General features: G+C 38.3%; 2 long non-coding RNA genes across 2 annotated transcripts in view; one reads left to right on the top strand and one right to left on the bottom strand.

The window, feature by feature from the left end:
* The window catches only part of LOC125315382, a 26213-nt gene extending 7618 nt beyond the window's left edge, over positions 1–18595 (top strand). Inside the window, exon 3 of the long non-coding RNA XR_007198622.1 lies at positions 18546–18595. This is a non-coding gene — a long non-coding RNA (uncharacterized LOC125315382). The remainder of the gene's footprint in view (positions 1–18545) is intronic.
* Positions 1897–18595, bottom strand: part of LOC125315385 — a 28161-nt gene continuing 11462 nt past the window's right edge. Inside the window, exon 3 of the long non-coding RNA XR_007198625.1 lies at positions 1897–1939. This is a non-coding gene — a long non-coding RNA (uncharacterized LOC125315385). The remainder of the gene's footprint in view (positions 1940–18595) is intronic.

Genomic DNA, 18595 nt, shown 5'->3' with positions numbered 1-18595 from the left:
GCCAATGACATTGAGAAGATTGCACTGGATCGGGGTTATCGATTTATCTTCAGAGGAAACTCTAACTTGCCACCGGTCCGAACAATGCTTGCACGTCTGATGAAGTTTTTTATTGTAACTTAGAAGAAGGAGGACAAGAATCATTTGACTATTTCGGGGATTAGCACCTTCTTTTTTATCGAATACTGAAAGACTCGTGAACCGCTTTTTGGTATTATTTCTTTGTTTTGCCTAGCAAATACTGCAGAAGATGAAGACCATGTTTTCTCGTATTCACACTTACCACCAACCAAAGATATTCACAATCCAACACTTCTTGCTATAAACTGAATTGAAACGCCAAGCATTGAATTTATCTCCCCTAGTTTTAAAAGTTTGAGATGTTTGACGTTGAATCAAACCAGATTTCATAAATAAAAAAAAAGAAAAAGAAAATGTTGCGTAGATCTGGTCAATCTATTGCCTTTTCCGTCCATCTAGGTCATTCTTTATGGTTCTTTAGTACTGCATTCTGCATCCATGTGACTACAAATGGCTCTCCCATGCAAGTCAGTCATTTTGCTTGCGTCTCTACCTCTACTTTGTCTCTTCTTGTTTATCATTGTTATTGTGCTACTCTTCACGAACCTCAATCCTATCGATTTCTGCTAATGTTTGAAGAACGCCTCATACCGTATATAATCATTGTTGGGTTTAAATTTGTGATATCATGTATCTTTCATCATTTGTTTGGGAACTAGATCAATAAAAAAGGTCACCAATGCTTCCCAATGCAATTGGTGATATAGCAAAAGCATTAAATTTCTTTGTCTCTTGTTAACACAATTATACATGATAATCCGAAAAGTTTGGGCATAGTCAAGCAATCAAAGTCCATCACAGCGTCTAGCTCGACGTGTGCTAGAATTGCTCAAGCTCGACGCTAGAAGAAGATGGACAAGAATCGTGTGAATGTTCGAGGGGTTAGCATCTACTTTTTTCGTTTTCTGAATCGGAAAAGCAAGTTTACCGGGTTCGTACATTGAGTTATATTCTTCCAGCATATCTTGTGAATGGGACTAATGCATATTAGTTTTATAAACCGCGTGCAACCATGTGACTTTACTGTTGTTTTTGGAGTAAAGTGCACCTTATTATGTGGACTAGAAAGGGTTCTCACATGCAATTAGGTCATTTACGTTGCCCCTCTACCTCTAGTTTGTCTCTTCTTAATGCACGCCAATTGCTCCTATTAGTTCTCGATACAGAATCCGGTCGTATTTAGATCTCACTACTGAAAAAAAAAGTATAGTTACGGAACCATAAGCATTACAACATATGCTATTCAATCGAACGGTTATTTAAACTCAATAAACAAATTGAAGACTTGGAAGTATATCATTCATTTGATCTTGTGCAGTGTTTTCAACATCTAGATTTCTTAAAACACCTAAGAGAAATTTGTGAGAACCCTACATTGAGTCTCACGGAAAAACATAGATTTCTGTATAATTATTATGATGTGATCGATTCTGTCCGTCATATCATACATAAAATAATTCTTTACGGTACTCTTATGATAAATGCCGGTATCTCATCTTTGTACACATTCAAGGAAATTCAGGGGAAGAACTAGAAGCACTCCAAGGTCGAACGATGACCAGGGCCTTTTTTTTTTCTTTTTTTTGTGGTGTTTTGTTTTGGGAGTAGGTTTTGCATCCCTTTCTTTGGTTAAAAAAAAAAAGATTTGGAAACTTAAATTTGTTATTGACTGAATGGGACGGGGAAACTTTTAGGTGACAACCCATTATCAATTGAATATTTTAGAAAATTTATTGGAAACTTCTTGCATGACTCAAGGCGTTGACTACATTGATTCAAGGCATATTCGAAGACCAGTGCCTTCTTCCCTATTCCCATAACACCCGAGACTGAGAGGTTATCATATTGAGAGCCCACGCTCAGATCCAAAGAAAACGTTCCTTGAGAGAAGGAGAGGATTTGATATCTGCGGTGTCCAAAGATCCTACAAATGGAGAGAGGGACGGATTCACGGGTGTCATCCGGATCTTCGTACGAGGTTTTTCAAGTTTTCAAGGACCCGACACCCGTCATGGATTCACTGATTGTCTTTACCACGGTATGGTTGCTGCCGGGATTCTCGTCTTTAGGGATGATGAATCCCTCCGTGTCGGTGAAAGAATTGGTGGTGAACTTCTGCAAGCAATTGAGAAGTCCAAGATCTACATTCCCATATTCTCCACAAATTACGCTTCGAGCCACTGGTGCCTCCGAGAGCTCGCGTACATGGTCGAGTGCGCCTCGAAATCAAACGGGAACAAAGAGATTCTGCCGATTTTCTTCGACGTAGAACCTGTTGATGTCAAGCTCAAAACAAACTTATACCGGCAGAATCTTTCACAGATCCAGAAGACGTTTCCCTCCGAAGTAAAGTCATGGGAAGAGGCTCTCATCGATGTGGGCAAGATAAAGGGATGGAACTTGAAGAAAGATGAAGGGTAAATGTCTTGAACTTTTCAATTGTCATATGTTTATTTCCCTTTCATTTCTATTCAGTTCTATTGCGATATGTTGGTGGAAAATATAATTTATTCATCTCGTCGTCGAGAATGGATTTGTCACGGGTAATGGCCAATAGTGATCAACACTCTTGTGGTGGTAGCACACCCTAGATTTTTTTTTTCGTCAACATGGGAGGGCAATTGATTCACTTAGGGAGTAGCATTTTTTGCGATATAAACGTCGTCCTTAACACGGTTGTTACATTATGGCAGCCAAGGAAATCTGATCCAATCCGTAATTCAAGCTGTCTTGGCTAAGCTGAATGTCGGTTATAAAAATGTGACTGAACATCTAGTTGGAGTTGATGATCGTGTAGATGCTATAATCAAGATGTTGGATGTGAAGTCGAGTAGTGTGCAATTCCTCGCAATCCATGGAATGGGCGGTGTTGGCAAAACAACACTAGCCAAAGTCGTCTTCAACCGACTGTTTTCTCGGTTCCAGGGCTGCAATTTCCTTTTGGATGTTCGAGAGTCATCAGAACGACATGGCTTGGTATATTTGCAAAAACAATTGTTATCCAAGTTCCTTGATTCTCGTTCTGTCAACCAAATTCATGACACGGATGGTGGGATCAACATGATTAAAAGGGTGCTTTGTGGTAAAAAAGTTCTCGTTGTTCTCGACAACATGGATGAAGAAAAGCAACTGAAAAGTCTAGCAGCAAAAGGAAATTGGTTCGGTTACGGTAGTAGGATTATCATTACTACTAGAGACAAAAGTGTCCTAAAAATTGATGGAGAATCAACAAGTGAAGGCCTGGTAAATTCTGCAAATATTTCAACTTACGAAGTGCAGGAAATGGAATTTCATCACGCGCTTAAGCTTTTCAGTAAGCATGCCTTTAGGAGAGACTCTCCACCTGATGAGTATGTCTCCCTTTCAGAAAAAGTTGTCTCCACTTTGGGAAAGCTGCCTTTAGCTCTTGAAGTGACAGGTTCATCCCTTTCAAGTAAATCTAAAGAATTTTGGGTAGACACTTTGAAGAAGCTAGAAAAATTTCCTTCCAAAGAAGTGCAAAAAACATTAATGATAACTTATGAAAGGTTAGATGATGCACAGAGGCAAGTATTTCTAGACATAGCTTGTTTTTTTGTTAATGAGGATAAAACCTACCCTTTTTACATGTGGGATGATTGTGAATGCTTTCCAAACAATACCATTGAAGTCCTCTATCTCTTGTCCTTGATAAAAATCAAAGATGACAATACTTTTTGGATGCATGACCAAGTCCGGGACTTTGGAAGGGCAATTGTTCGTGAAGAAAATTTCAAAGATCCCTGCGAGCGTAGTAGAGTGTGGAATCATCGGGAAGCCCTAAGCATTCTAAAGCAAAAAGAGGTATAGAAAGGGAATACCAATTGATATTCATGTGAATTTTTGTAGACTTTAGCGCTTGAAATTGGTTGCTTTTGACCTTCACAAGTGGACTTCTTGTTGTTTCCATTGTCGGGGAAGTAGGAAAATAGAAGCACTGTCACTAGGAAATCGTGGGGACATTCTTACGCATGATGAAGTTGCTAATTTACGAAACCTGAGGTTCTTGGAAGGGAATGGGGTGTTCCTTGTCGGAGACTTCACTAATCTTCTCCCTAATTTAAGATGGTTGTCTTGGCGATGGTGTCCGCATGAGTTTGTGGCTACAAATTTTCATCCGACTAATTTAGTTGTTCTTGACCTTTCACACAGCTCTGTTTCAGAGAAATGGATTGGTTGGAACCAAATCAATGTATGATACGGGTCCCAGTCCTTGTATACAAGTATCATTCTTGTCATTTTTTTTATACGAGCGTTTTTTAGTATATATTTTATTTTGCAGGTGGCAAGTAAACTAAAAGTACTAGATCTCAGCAATTGTGAGAACTTAATGAGAACACCCGATTTATCTACGTTGGTGTCCTTGGAGAGATTGATTCTTGAAGACTGTCGCAACCTAATTGAAATTGACCCGTCCATTGGTAAATTAAAGCTCCTAACAATTTTGAACTTGAAGGGATGTGATTCTCTTCAAGAGTTGCCTGAAGAAATAGGATGTCTACCGGCGTTGACAGAGATTGTCATGCCTAAGACGCTAAATGAACTTCCGAGGACGTTTGGTAATTTGCGGTCATTGTTGATCCTTGATGTATCACATAGTCAGATTAGCAAACCGCCTTACTCGATTGGAGGGTTGGTGAAACTTAGGCAGTTGAATTTATCCGGGTGTACAAAGATAGAGAAACTCCCAGACTCGTTTGAGAAGTTACAATCCTTGGTGGAGTTGGATTTGTCATCGACAAGTTTGAGTCACTTGCCTAATTCAATCAGCAATCTAAAGCAATTAAAAATACTTAGGATGACCCGCATAAGCCGGATAACAAAATTACCAAGTGCGATTGGGCTGGTGGAGAAGCTTGAAGAGTTAGATGCTAGTGGATGTTACAACTTGACCGAAATCTCTAAAGAAATTGGGAGAATGTCTTGTTTGAGGATCCTAGACTTGTCATACACACTTATATCTAGCTCGCCCATCACATTGAGCTACCTCTCTAATCTGCAAATACTTAAGTTGGAATCATGTCTTGAGCTTAAACGGTTGTGGGGGCTTCCCTCGAGTTTGACTTATCTAAAATGGACTTCTGATGAAGATGTGCGATATGAGTGGGAAAATATCACTGCTGTGCCCATTATGATACGGAAATTGTATTATCAGTTGGGTATTTTTCCCAGTCGCCCATTAGAGCTGCCAAAAGAAGTAAAGTTGCGCAGCACCATTCATATTCTTCCCCTCCCGTCTAGTTTAAGAGAGTTAGAACTTGGAAATCTGGAGATTGACTCGTCCAATTTTTCCAATTGGAAGAACTTGTTGACCTTGCGATTAAGTAGCTGTTTGATATGGGAATACACTAGGACGTTTGATTACAATTGGCAGAGGAACGTTACTGATATGACGAACGGCACATCGTTTGAGTCGGGAATGGAATATTGGAGAAATTCAAATTTGCGTTGGCGTGAGTTCCTCGCAAATGCACTTGATCTGTCGCCCATGAAGAATCTCCAAGAGGTACATTTGCTGGGGTTCATGCATTTAGTTGAGCTTTGCGGCCTTGCAGAATTGGGATCCCTTTGCTTCTTATCGGTCGTGGATTGCAATTCCATGGAAAGGATGTCAGGCCTATCGAAATTGAGAAAGCTGAGGAAGCTCAGAGTAGGAGAATGTCCAAAGCTAAGAAGGCTGGAAGGTCTGAACCACTTGGAATCTTTACAGAAGTTGTGGATTCACAATTGCAGATCGTTGGAGAGTTTGGCCGACACCTCAGATTTGCATTTAGAATGTTCCACAATTGAACGTTGCGGGCGGTTGCCCAACCGTAAAAGTTATTGTAGATGTCATCATAACGCAGATTCGGTGGTTAATAAACACGACCACGCTGGGTATTTTTGAGCCGATGAAAGTCTGGCCAGTACGTATCTTGTCAAGACTTGATTGTTGGCCTTAGCGTGTTCTTGCGTAGCATCTGCACTCCCTCGAGCTTTTCATTTCCAAGCACCCACAGGTAATCGGTCTCCCTTCAATTGGAAAACATATGCTCTGTTTTCTTATTATTTTCCATACGAAGCGGAGGCTGAGAAACTAAAGCTACTGCCTGTGTGACAATCGGCTGCGAGTTAGGCTCTATTAATGATCTGAACTTGCCGCGTTGCCTTTGTGATAATCTGGATGTGAATCATTGCTTTACTTTTGCACCTAAGCTCCTCTGATGTATATCACCTGTTTGATGAAATGCCTGAATTGGGTCAGCGTGTGTTTCCATTTTTGATGCAGGCCTTGATGGAGAATTTCCTTCACTACTAAATTGTTGATCGACTTTTGTCATATAGGCCTATTTTCAAGGATGTTCTTCATCAAAAATCATGTTGGCCGAGGTACCTATTATATGATTGATAAAATTTCTGAGCTAGATTCACCTTTGTTCCATTATGTAATGCTGGCCGAGAACCTCATGCATAAAATTGAATTGATCCTGATGTGTTTTCGAGTTCACATGAAACCGAATTGATTCCTATATATGTTTACTTATTTTTGAACTGATCCTGTGTTGTCATTCTGTAAAATTTGCTGAATCCCCATAATGATCATCTCCTTGTATTGATGGAACATGGGATTTCTGAATTTTCTCGCATGGCATATATCAGGCTGAACCGGATCTTTCAGTGTATTGCATCAGCGTACTGATATGTTGATTGTAGGCTGAGAGTTCCCTATGTAGTTTGGAGTTGCATTTGATTGGTTCATGCTATTGTTATTTCGCTTGCCTGAGAGCCTTCTCCTACTCAATTTGCTGACCTTATCACATCTATTTACACTATAGAAATGGCATGTTTCGTGTGTTTCGAGCTTACCATGTATGATTTTGATTCGGAATTTAATACCTTCAGTTTTTCCATGAATGCATTCGGACTTATTAGATTGTGTTCGATCTCGCTTTCCTTATGCCCGAGCAGGAGAACTTCTCTCTTTGACGTTCATTTGTTCTTCGCTCATTTATTTCATGTCATAATTAGTCACATTGATACATGATGACTATCATTGTCTGTGTCAAAACAATTTATATCTCATGATACCTTTCTATTCATTACTCGGCCTTGGGATGATTGGGAAATAAATATTTTCACCTACACATCTTTCGAACCAAAAGTGGGAACATACATGTACGTTGTCTAGCATATGTTCAAATCTTGCTGCGTGATGTATCTACATGCTCTTTATTTGTGGGATATGGGCCTTGATTACCATTTCTTTGCTGGTCGTTTGTGGGACATGAATCGATCGCAGGCTCATTTGAACCTATGTCAATGTCCCATAATGAAGTGCTAATATATAGTTGATTCCCTAGTAATTTAGGACATATTTAATCATCAATTGCATGGGTGAAGCGGTGATAACACATGCTATAAATTGCTGTAAGAGACGATGGAGTGTGATTTCGAGGGGTCATGGGCTGATTTAGATGTTAATTGGATAATTCTTAATTGCATGTCATTTAGTATAGCTTGGCATAGTTTACCTTGAATTACGGATAGGCTTGCAGATAATAAAAAGGTCTCCTTAGAGTTGGTAGTTTTTGAATTAGCTCATGGCCCTCATGTACTGAGGCTCAATAACGAGGCCATGGGTATTCTTTGCCCGACACCACATCGGGTTTTACGTTTTTGCACTTTATATATATTTTTTTTCATCGTGCTTGGTGGATGTGATATTTTGAGTTTAGCTCACGGTTCTTGTTCGGGATTTAACAACGTGGACATGTATATACTTTGCCTGACTTTTATAGAGTTTACTTTCTCACACTTTACTTTTACGCCTCATATCACTTTGATGCGTTCCTGTCATTATCGTGATTTGGACACGATCTTTATCTTATATGTTTGATTGAAGTTTTTTTTTGTTTTCCTGCAAAAAAAAAAAAAAAAAAAACGCATTAACACTTATAGGAACGTACTTGGGGTGTTAAAACTTGACAAGGCCGGCTCATGTCTTTCGTAGCAAGACAAGTTTTGAAACCAAAATGGCGCTACTTAAACATTAGCGTAATCAAGTTTTGTCCCTAGATCTCTCTTTTTCGTGGGAAGGCTCATAACTTGTCCCAAATAGGTTAGTGGTGACTTCATCTAGATAGAATTCAAATCTAATTTCCTATCGCTCACCATAAGGGTTTGGGAGAACCTTTGTTGAACGAGAGCGAGCACCTCGATGGGGGAACTGTCCATTCCCGTGTAAAATACAGTTAAACCCGCTCCTGTGCATCGCCTTTTGGAGGGTTACGACAAAGTTGTTACCATAAATTCGTAATTGAGAAGTCGAATAAGAGTTGATAACCATAATTGAAGCTTAACTGGAAAAAAGAGTCAATGATTCACCGAAGTTGAAGTTGAGATTTCTCCATGTAATAGGTAATCAATTATTCCAAAATTTAAGGTTGGTGATTGCACAACGACCACTACATGTTGGTAAATAACTTAAAAAGCAACCGCTATACTTAACCGGAGAAATGTTCAACGTCTTGCCATTATCACTGTTTAAAACGTTGTTAAATTCTCTATAATGTCGACAACCTAGAATATACTTAACTTTCTTGTAAAATTTGCAAGCGGTTACTTATAAATTGTGTAGTATTGATACGTTACTTATATTGATGGTAACTTGCGCACATATGGCAACACTTCTGCCCTAAAAATTAACTTTTGGAGAGAAGTAAATTTTGTTTTTACTTTTTCAAATGGCTCCAGAAGCAGAAAAGTGGAGTTGCGTAACCAAATGGATTTTTGTTCTAGAAGCTCTTCCGGAGTAGAAATTCTACTCCAGAAGTGTTATCATGCATGCCCTATGAACCATGCATATAAAATTTAAGATATGCAACTTACTAATTTATTTGGACATTGATAAATTGCTTATAATGTTGCCTATCTACTTCTTATCCTCATAAAAGGTAAAGAAGATGGTGATGTATTATAAGTCATTTGAACGTTGCCATGTTCCTTATAAGTTGGTTAGTTTATGACAAAACTTGCAAAATCTGAAGAAGTGGGTAAGTTACTAATATATTGTGATGTCAGTATATTTCCTATAACTGTGGTATTTAACTAAGCACATTTATAAAATTCCGCAGAGTATGGTAAGTTACCAATTTAAGGGAATATTGGTAAGTTCATTATCGTATTAATAAGTTACTAACGACACTTGATACTTAAATTAGTCGATAATGTATCGATTTATTTGAAGGTTAATAAAAAAAACCAGATAACGGGGATAATTTAAAAGAAGTTGGTCATTTTGTTCATTATTACATTAATAAGTTACTAACAACACTTGTACACTTTTAAATTATCGTTGATAAAAACATGATAATGGTGATAATTTGAAAGAAGTTGGTTATTTACTACTTTATTGAAATATTAGTAAATTCTCTCTAGTGGTGGTAGTTCACAAACCACGCTTGTAAAACTTGATCACTTACTAAATTATTGAGAGGCTGGTAAATTCCTTATCCATGAGATATTTTACTAAAAGCACACGTAAACATTTCAAAGAAGTTGATAAGTTAAATGTTAGTGGAATATTGGTACTTTATATTATCCATAAATGACTATCTACACTTGTAGAATTACAGAGGAGTTGGTACTTCCCTAATTTTTTTGGATGTTTGGATAATCATGAAAACGAGGGTATCATACCATGAGGCAAAATACCTGTCATAGTCTTTCGCCAACAAGATTGGAAAATTACCCGCAATTATAAAGCGGTCACGTGCCTCTTCGTGAGCCCAAATTTTGGACTCGAGGAGACATTCTGAGACAAGGAAGAGTCTATCTTTATTTAACTAGGCAAAACGTGTATGTCTTCTTACTACAAAGTCAAGAATATGTGCTTCGAGGACGGTCGGATCGCAGATTCTTATCCTCCATTTTGATAATAATTAGATGTAGCAAGAAAATCACCATGTTATCATCAAAGACCATCGATGCTTTTTATGAAATTGAACATCCGTACAATAGCTTGATGGCAACAAATCTCCAACATTCATACACTTCCAATTAGTTTTAGATTTTAATCCAGATGTTTGTTTAAACTATGATTTTATTTTTCTTTTGGTTTGTATGACGATGAAGGAGAAAAGTACACTTTTAGTGCTAAAAGTTGTACAGGAGATAACTTTAGTGCCAAAAGTTTCATTCAGATTACTTAAGTGTAAAATTTTTGCAAAAAAGAATGTTTTAATGCCAAGTCGGACTTGATCGACCCGAAATATGAAGCGGCATTATTTTACTAATATTTCGTGTTGATGTGACTCTAGCGAGGTCCAATCAGCAACTAAAAAAGGCAAAAATTAAAAGAAAACATTTAAAATGAAAATACAACCTTAATTAGTTTACAAAAATAAATAAAATTTGGAAAAAATCAAAAAATAAAAAATTATTTAAAATAAACTGAAAAAGTCTGTTAAAAAATTCACAAAATAAAGTAAAAAACTCAAAAATAAAAGTTGCGGACAGGCGGCGAGGACATGTGAAAGCCTCACCACCTAGTAAGGTTTGTGCTCCGTTTTTTTAAAGGTTTTTTTGTTAAATATTAAACTTATTTTTAATTATATTTTATATACAATTTTTATTTTCAAAGAATTTATTTTTAGATAATTTATAAACTTGAATTTAATTTATTTTAAAGTGTAGAAGTCCACATTGGCTTATTATTATTTTTAATTGTTATTTGACATTAAAAAATTAATTACTAATGACATGTGATAATTTTAGCCAGAAAATTTCACTGGATGCACCAATCCTTTTGTATTTGACTTAGCACTAAAGTGATCCGACTGAAATTTCTGGCACCAAAGTGACCTTCGTGTATAACTTTTGATACTAAAAGTGTACTTTTCCCGATGGCGAAGCAGCATTTGGATGATGACGAGATTAGATATGAATATGAATTTAGAGTGCTTCTTGGTTGATATAGAGAAACTATTTTCTTGATAATACCAACAAAAAAGGCAGGTCATGGTAAATTTTTTGAGCTGATGACAATGACTTAATCATAAAGAAAAAGAAAACGATGAGTCCAGTTATTGATGGTGAGACTTTTTCTTACTGTTTTAATTATTGAATGTCGAGTGGAAAAGAAGATACTTTCGGATATTTCTTTTACAATTTTTTTTAAACAGTGACTATTTTCACTTATATGTAGTAATGGGTCGAGAAACTTGTGCACTTCCTTTGTGAAAAAGCATCATACCCTGATCCTCTTGGGATGATAGTAACCATCCAGCCTGTGTAAAAAAATAAAATCGATTATGATGAAAATGACAGCAAATAAGTTGGCTACTTTGTATATATGGGAAAAACAAAGGCTGAACAAAGCTCGATATATGAAAAAGAGGTTGGTCGGGTTGGGTTTGACTGTGCAAGTGAAATTACATGTTACGAAAGTTATTCAATATAACTTCGAAGAAGATGGACGAGAATAATTTGGCTACTTCGAGGATTAGCACCTACCTGTTGTTTTCTTCCTGTGATCAGGTGAAAAGTTGATGGATGCAAATCAACAAAACATTTCCGAGACCCAAACATATAATTATTTTTGAAAAGTCAGTCAATAGTTGTCAGACCAATAAACCATTTACGAAAATAATTTTGGATATTATTGGGACACTTGCAAAAGTTGGGGGTTTTTTCGATACTAAGCCAGTAGAATTTGAACAAAAAAAAGTTTTGAATATAATTAAGACAAATACTAAAGTTGGAGGTGTTTTATGAGAAAAAAAAGTTTTGGATATATTTTAGACAAATACCAATGTTTGGGGATTTTTTTTTTTGGTATTAGGCCTTTAAATAACTCGCCTCTCAGCTTGCTTTTAATTGTGCCACATTGCTCCAGAAGCTTTCTCTTGTTCACCGTTATAATGGGTTTCCTTTATTAGCTCGGTAAAAAAAAAAAATAGTGTTAGGTTCCCTAGCATGAATTTGGATCAGACCAAGTAATTATGCCTTTAATTGAAATAAAGATAGGTTTCAGATGTTAAAGATTCAATTTTGAAGGCAACAACGGATCTATTTGACAACTACCATTAGAATTACCAGTATCTTATTTCCGCTTGTTCACATTCATGACCTACATCAGCTCACATTATCTTATTAAAAAGAAAAATTTAAGTACCGTTATGGAACCATACCCATTACAACATACGCTATTCGATCAATAAGAGTTATTTAGACTCAATAAATAGATTGAAGAGTTGGATGTATATCATTCAATTAGCTTTACGTATTGTTTTCCAATATCTAGATTTCTTAAAACACCTAAGAGAAATCGTGAGAACCCCAAACTGAGTCTCACAAAAAAAAAAAAAAACGCAAACTCCCGTGTAATTATTGTGATGTGTTTGATTTTGTCCGTCGTACTATACATGCCGGTCTCTTGTCTTGCCCTAATCATAGTCTAGCGAGTACGTGATTACCTCAAATTACACACCTTCGAGGAAATTCAAGGGAAGAATTAGAAGCACTCCAAGGTCGAACGTTGACTGGTCGATTTTTTTTTTTTTTTTGGGGAGGGAGGGGGGACCGTGGGTTGGTGGTGGTTTGGGGGCGGGGGTTGGAAGTAGGTTTGTATACCTTTCTTTGGTAGGAAAAAAACATAGTTACATCTCCATTAAACAAAATAATTTCCATTGAGGACTTTGCTAATCAATCCATTATTAGGTAATAGTATGGATTAAATTCGAACACTGTTTGTTAGACTACTTCGAGGGGGTCATACATAACAGGTAAAATCCCACCCCCATCCCTACAATTATAATTAGGTTTTTCATAATTGGAGAAAATTCGGGAACACGACAAAAGATGCACACTCTAAACAAATGTATCTAAGCTATCTGCACACATTTAATTATCCTTCTTGTTTGTCATCCTGTCACAATTGCAAGAAGTTTCCATAGTCTTTCGAGTTTTGGCTGCATTCCGGAAGAAACATGTGAAACGTCGGACACTTTGAATCGTTTCTCTATCATTAACCACAACCTAAGGTGCCGTCCAAGTTACCTAGCTCGAAGATATAATAAAGACCAACACTTACGACATAATAAAAGACCAAGACAAATAACGATGACGTGCTTTCAATCTTATTAAACACAATAATGTTGCCGAAAGAAACAAACACAATCACACCAAATCTTTTAATAGTGGACTGTGGACCGCCCTCTATCTTTGGGCATTTCTTTTAATAATGGATCAGAATTTCGGAACAATTTCGTAAACCGCATGCCATTTTTTCATTCAAATCTTCAAATCTTCTCTGTTTCCACGTTCAAGTCCGGTTCAACCACCCAAAGCAATTGCCTAGCAATGCTGCAGAAGACGAAGACCATTTTTTCTCATTTTCACACGTTCAATAACCAACGATATTTCCTGATAAATCGATAAGCACATCGACTGAGAGGAGGCGAATTTGTTGTTTTAGGAAAAATTATTACTATCATTTTTGTTTTTCCGAAGGACGTGTAGAATACGTTGCTATATTGGAAAACAGTTATGCAGAATCGGTATCTTCTATTAAACAGATATAAAAGAATTAATGAGATAGAAGAGATGCAAAACAAATTCATAGTGGTTCGGTCTTCCACTTGGCTTGAATGGATGATCTATAAACTCAACCACCTCTCACAAAACTCATTCTCTTTCTACGATTCCATGACATTGCGGACTCATATATTAATCATAGATTGACCATCTATGGCCCGTCGCCTAAACTAGGCCGGCCATCTCCGTAAAAACAGCTCTCCGATCTCTTTAGCACAGCTGGCTTCATTTCCTAATCCCCGGAGGTTATTGTATTGAGAGCCCACGCTCAGATCCAAGCACACCCAAAGCAAACTTTCCTGAGAGAAAGAAAGGATTCAATATCCATGGCGTTTGAAGATCCTACAATGGAGAAAGGGACAACTTCGAGGGCATCATCCGGACCTTCGTATGAGGTTTTTCTAAGCTTTCGAGGACCCGATACCCGTCATGGATTCACCGATTGTCTTTACCATGGCATGACTAGTGCCGGGATCCTCGTCTTCAGGGATGATGAATCCCTTCGCGTTGGCGAAAGAATTGGTGGTGAACTTCTGCAAGCAATTGAGAAGTCCAAGATCTATATTCCCATATTTTCCACAAATTATGCTTCGAGTCATTGGTGCCTCCGCGAGCTCACATACATGGTAGAGTGCACCTCGAAATCAAATGACAGCAAAGAGATTCTGCCCATTTTCTTCAATGTGGAACCTGCTGATGTCAAACTTAAAACAAAATTATATAGCCAAGCCCTTTCAAAGTATGAGAAGCAGTTTAGCACTGAAGTAGAGTCATGGGAAAAGTCTCTTATCGAGGTGAACGAGATTAAGGGGTGGAACTTGAAGAAAGATGAAGGGTAAATGTCTTAAACTTTTCAACTGTCATCTGTAGATTTGCTTTCCTCCCCAGTCTCGTTATTGTATTATTGGTGATATAGTCATGTAAAAGAAATGATCGTTTTGGGGTCTAGATTTCTTTTGCGTAATTTACTCAAGCATCCGATGGCAATTGAGTCACTTAGCTAGTAGTTCTACAATATAAAAGTTATTGCTAACATAGTTGTTACCTTATGGCAGCCAGGGAGATCCGATCCAATACGTAATTCAAACTGTTTTGGTTAAGCTAAATGTCAGATTTAAAAATGTGATTGAGCATCTAGTTGGAGTTGATGATCGAGTACATTCTATAATCAGAATGTTGGATGTGGAATATGATGGTGTCCAATTTCTTGGAATCCATGGAATAGGCGGGATTGGCAAAACGACACTTGCCAAGGTTGTCTACAACCAACTGTCTTCTCATTTCGAAGGTTGCAATTTCCTTTCGGATATCCGAGAGTCATCCCAACGCCGAGGTCCGGTATATTTGCAAAAACAATTGTTATCCAAGTTCTTGGATTCTAGATTTGTCGACCAAATTCATGATGTTGATGATGGTACCAACATGATTAAGAGAGTACTTTGCAAAAGAAAAGTGCTCATTGTTCTTGACGATGTTGATGACAAAGAGCAACTCAAAAGTCTAGCAGAAAAAGGTAATTGGTTTGGCTCTGGTAGTAGGATAATCGTAACTACTAGGAATAGAAGTGTCCTAATGGCCGAGGGAGAAGTAATAGGCGAAGTCCTTGCAAAAAAGCCTACAAAAATTTCAACTTACGAAGTACAAGAAATGGAATTTGAGCATGCTCTTATGCTTTTCAGTAGGCATGCCTTTAGAAGAGACTCTCCACCATATCATTATGCTTCCCTTTCAGAAAATGTTGTCTCCACTTTGGGAAAGCTTCCTTTAGCATTGGAGGTTACGGGTTCATTCCTTTCTGGTAAATCCAAAGCATTATGGGTAGACACATGCAAGAAGCTACAAAAAGCTCCTCCCATGGAAGTCCAAAGAACATTGATGATAACTTATGAAAGATTAGATGATGCACAAAAGCAAGTATTTTTGGATATAGCTTGTTTTTTTGTTAATAAGGATAGAACATACCCCTTCTACATGTGGGATGAATGTGGATACTACCCACACAATGCCATTGAAGCCCTCTTTCTCATGTCCTTGATTAAAATCAAAGATGACAACACTTTTTGGATGCATGACCAAGTGCGCGATCTCGGAAGGGAAATTGTCCATCAAGAGAATTTCAAAAATCCTTGCAAGCGTAGCAGAGTGTGGAATCACGAGGAAGCCTTGAACATTCTGAAGCGAAAAGAGGTAAAAAATGGAACCACTTTTTTTCTGTGAATTGTTGAAGACCATTCTTGCAAAAGGAAAAGCTAATCGCTATTAGCGCTTCAAATTGTTTGCTTTTAATCTTCACATGTGGACTTCTTGGTGTTTTCATTGTCGGGAAGTGAGGAAATAGAAGCACTGTGTCACTAGGATATCGTGGAGACGTTGTAACGCAAGATGAAGTCGCTAATTTACGAAACCCGAGGTTCTTTGAAGGGAATGGGGTCTTCCTTGCTGGAGACTTTAATAATCTTCTCTCTCGTTTAACATGGCTTTCTTGGCGATGTTGCCCTTACGAGTTTGTGGTGACGAACTTTCATCTTCCTAATCTAGTCATTCTTGACGTTTCATGCGATGATATTTCAGAGAAATGGATTGGTTGGAACCATATTAGGGTATGATACAAGTCCCACTCCTTGTACACGTATATCATTTCTCCAAGTCCTTTTTTTAGTACGGATTGTTTCTTATTTTATATTTTATCAAATTGTTTTGCGGGAGGCAAGCAAACTTAAAGTACTAGATCTCAGCTATTGTAACTACTTAATGAGAACACCTGATTTATCTATGTTGGTGTCCTTGGAGAGATTGATTCTTGAAGGCTGTTGCAACTTAGTTGAAATTGATGCATCCATCGGTAAATTAGAGCATCTAACTGCTTTGAACTTGAAGGGATGTGACTCTCTTGAAAAGTTGCTCGAAGAAATAGGATGTCTACAAGCTTTGATAGAGATTGTCATGCCTAATACGCTACGTAGACTTCCCGAGACGTTTGGTAATTTGCAGTCATTGTTGACCTTTGATATGTCACATAGTCGGATTAGCAAATTGCCATGCTCGATTGGAGGGTTGGTGAAACTTAGGCGGTTGAATTTATCCGAGTGTACGAAGATAAAAGAACTTCCAGATTCGGTTGGGGAATTGCAATCATTAGTGGAGTTGGATTTGTCATCAACAAGTTTGGATCACCTACCTGATTCAATCGGCAATTTAAAGCAACTGAAAGTACTTAGGATAAACCGCATAAGGGGGATAACAAGATTACCAAGTGCGATCGGGCTGATGGAGATACTTGAAGAGTTGGATGCTAGTGGATGTGGCAACTTGACTGGCGAAATCCCCGAAGAAATTGGGAGCCTGTCTTGTTTGAGAATCCTGGACTTGTCAAGCACTAAAATATCTGGATTGCCTAATTCAATTGGCAAACTAAAGCAACTGAAAGTACTTAGAATAAACAACCTAGTTGGGATAACTAGATTACCAAGTGCAATCTGGCTGATGGAGAAGCTTGAAGAGTTGCATGCTAGTAGATGTTACTTCATGAGAGGTAAAATCCCCAAAAAAATTGGGAGATTGTCTTATTTGAGGATCCTAGACTTTTCATACACAGGAATATACGAATTACCCACCACGGTGAGTGGTCTCTCCAATCTCCAAATACTTAATCTAGAATCATGTCCTGGAGGTGAACAGTTGCCAGAGCTTCCCCCAAATGTGACTTGTCTAAGATGAACTCCTAAGACTGTCCTCTCAATTTCGACCCAGCCGAGGTAATGAGCATTCTCGCGGGTGGCCCTACATTTCGTCCCCCAGCTCCCTTCTAGTTTAGTAGAGTCAGAAATTGGAAATCTGGTGATCGCACAGTCGTAGAATGTTTTCATTTCTGAAAACTTGTCAACCTTGCGATTGGATAGTTGTTTGATGTCGGAATTTCCTGGTATATTTTGGGCGGAGTTGGAGGTCATCCATATGCAGCTGTGAGTTCCTCCCAAAGCACTTGATCTGTCGCACATGAGGAATTTGCAAGAGGTTCATTTGCTTGGATGCGGCCTTGAAGAATTGGGATCCCTTTGCTTCCTATCGGTCGTAGATTGCAGGTCCATGAAAAGGATGTCAGACTTATGGACATTGAGAAAGCTAAGGAAGCTCAGAGTAGGAGAATGTCCAAAGCTAAGGAGCGTGGAAGGTCTACTGGGAATCTTCGCAGAAGTGGTGGATTCACGATTGCAGGTCGTTGGAGAGTTTGGCTGACACCACAAATATGGATTTACAGTGTTCCACTATTGACGGTTGCAAGCGGTTGCCCAACCGTAACAGTTATTGAAGATGTCGTGATAACAGATATTCGGTGTTTCCTGGACTCGACCACTATAACGGCCTTGGGCCCCACGCGCTTCCGCTGCGCCACTTTGCAAGATATTGTCCGCTTTGGACACACAGTCCTCACGGTTTTGTTCCTCCGAGCGTTATAAAGTCCGCTTTGGACACACAGTCCTCACGGTTTTGTTCCTCCAAGCGTCGCTCATACAACGCTCGGAAAACGCGTCTTGCATGTCTAAGGGCACCCAAGCCTTATAAAGCCTTCTCAAGATCTCCTCCTAGGCAATGTGGGACTAGGGATGTCACAACCACGCTGCGTGTTTTTTAGCTGTTTACACTGAATCCCACACCGACGAAAGTCCGGCAAGTGGCAAGTAAGTACGATGTGGAGACACGTATATTTTGTCTGTAAGGAAGTCAGAACAAGACTTGATTGTTGGGCTTATTATGCTTCTTTTGTTGCTTGTTTTTATGTTTTTTCTCCTTTGAAGTTGAATTCGGATGGTCTGAAGAAGGTTTTCCCATGACAAACAGTGGTATCAAGTACGACCCATGAAGATTGAAAGCCCATTTGAAGACGAGGGATATAAGGAGTAGTACGTTGAGAAGCTCGGCA

Source organism: Rhodamnia argentea, chromosome 6 (assembly GCF_020921035.1).
Source record: "Rhodamnia argentea isolate NSW1041297 chromosome 6, ASM2092103v1, whole genome shotgun sequence".
In the NCBI taxonomy this organism is placed as follows: Eukaryota; Viridiplantae; Streptophyta; class Magnoliopsida; order Myrtales; family Myrtaceae; genus Rhodamnia; species Rhodamnia argentea.
Note: the sequence above shows the minus strand (reverse complement) of the source record. Positions and strands in the feature narration are given on the sequence as shown.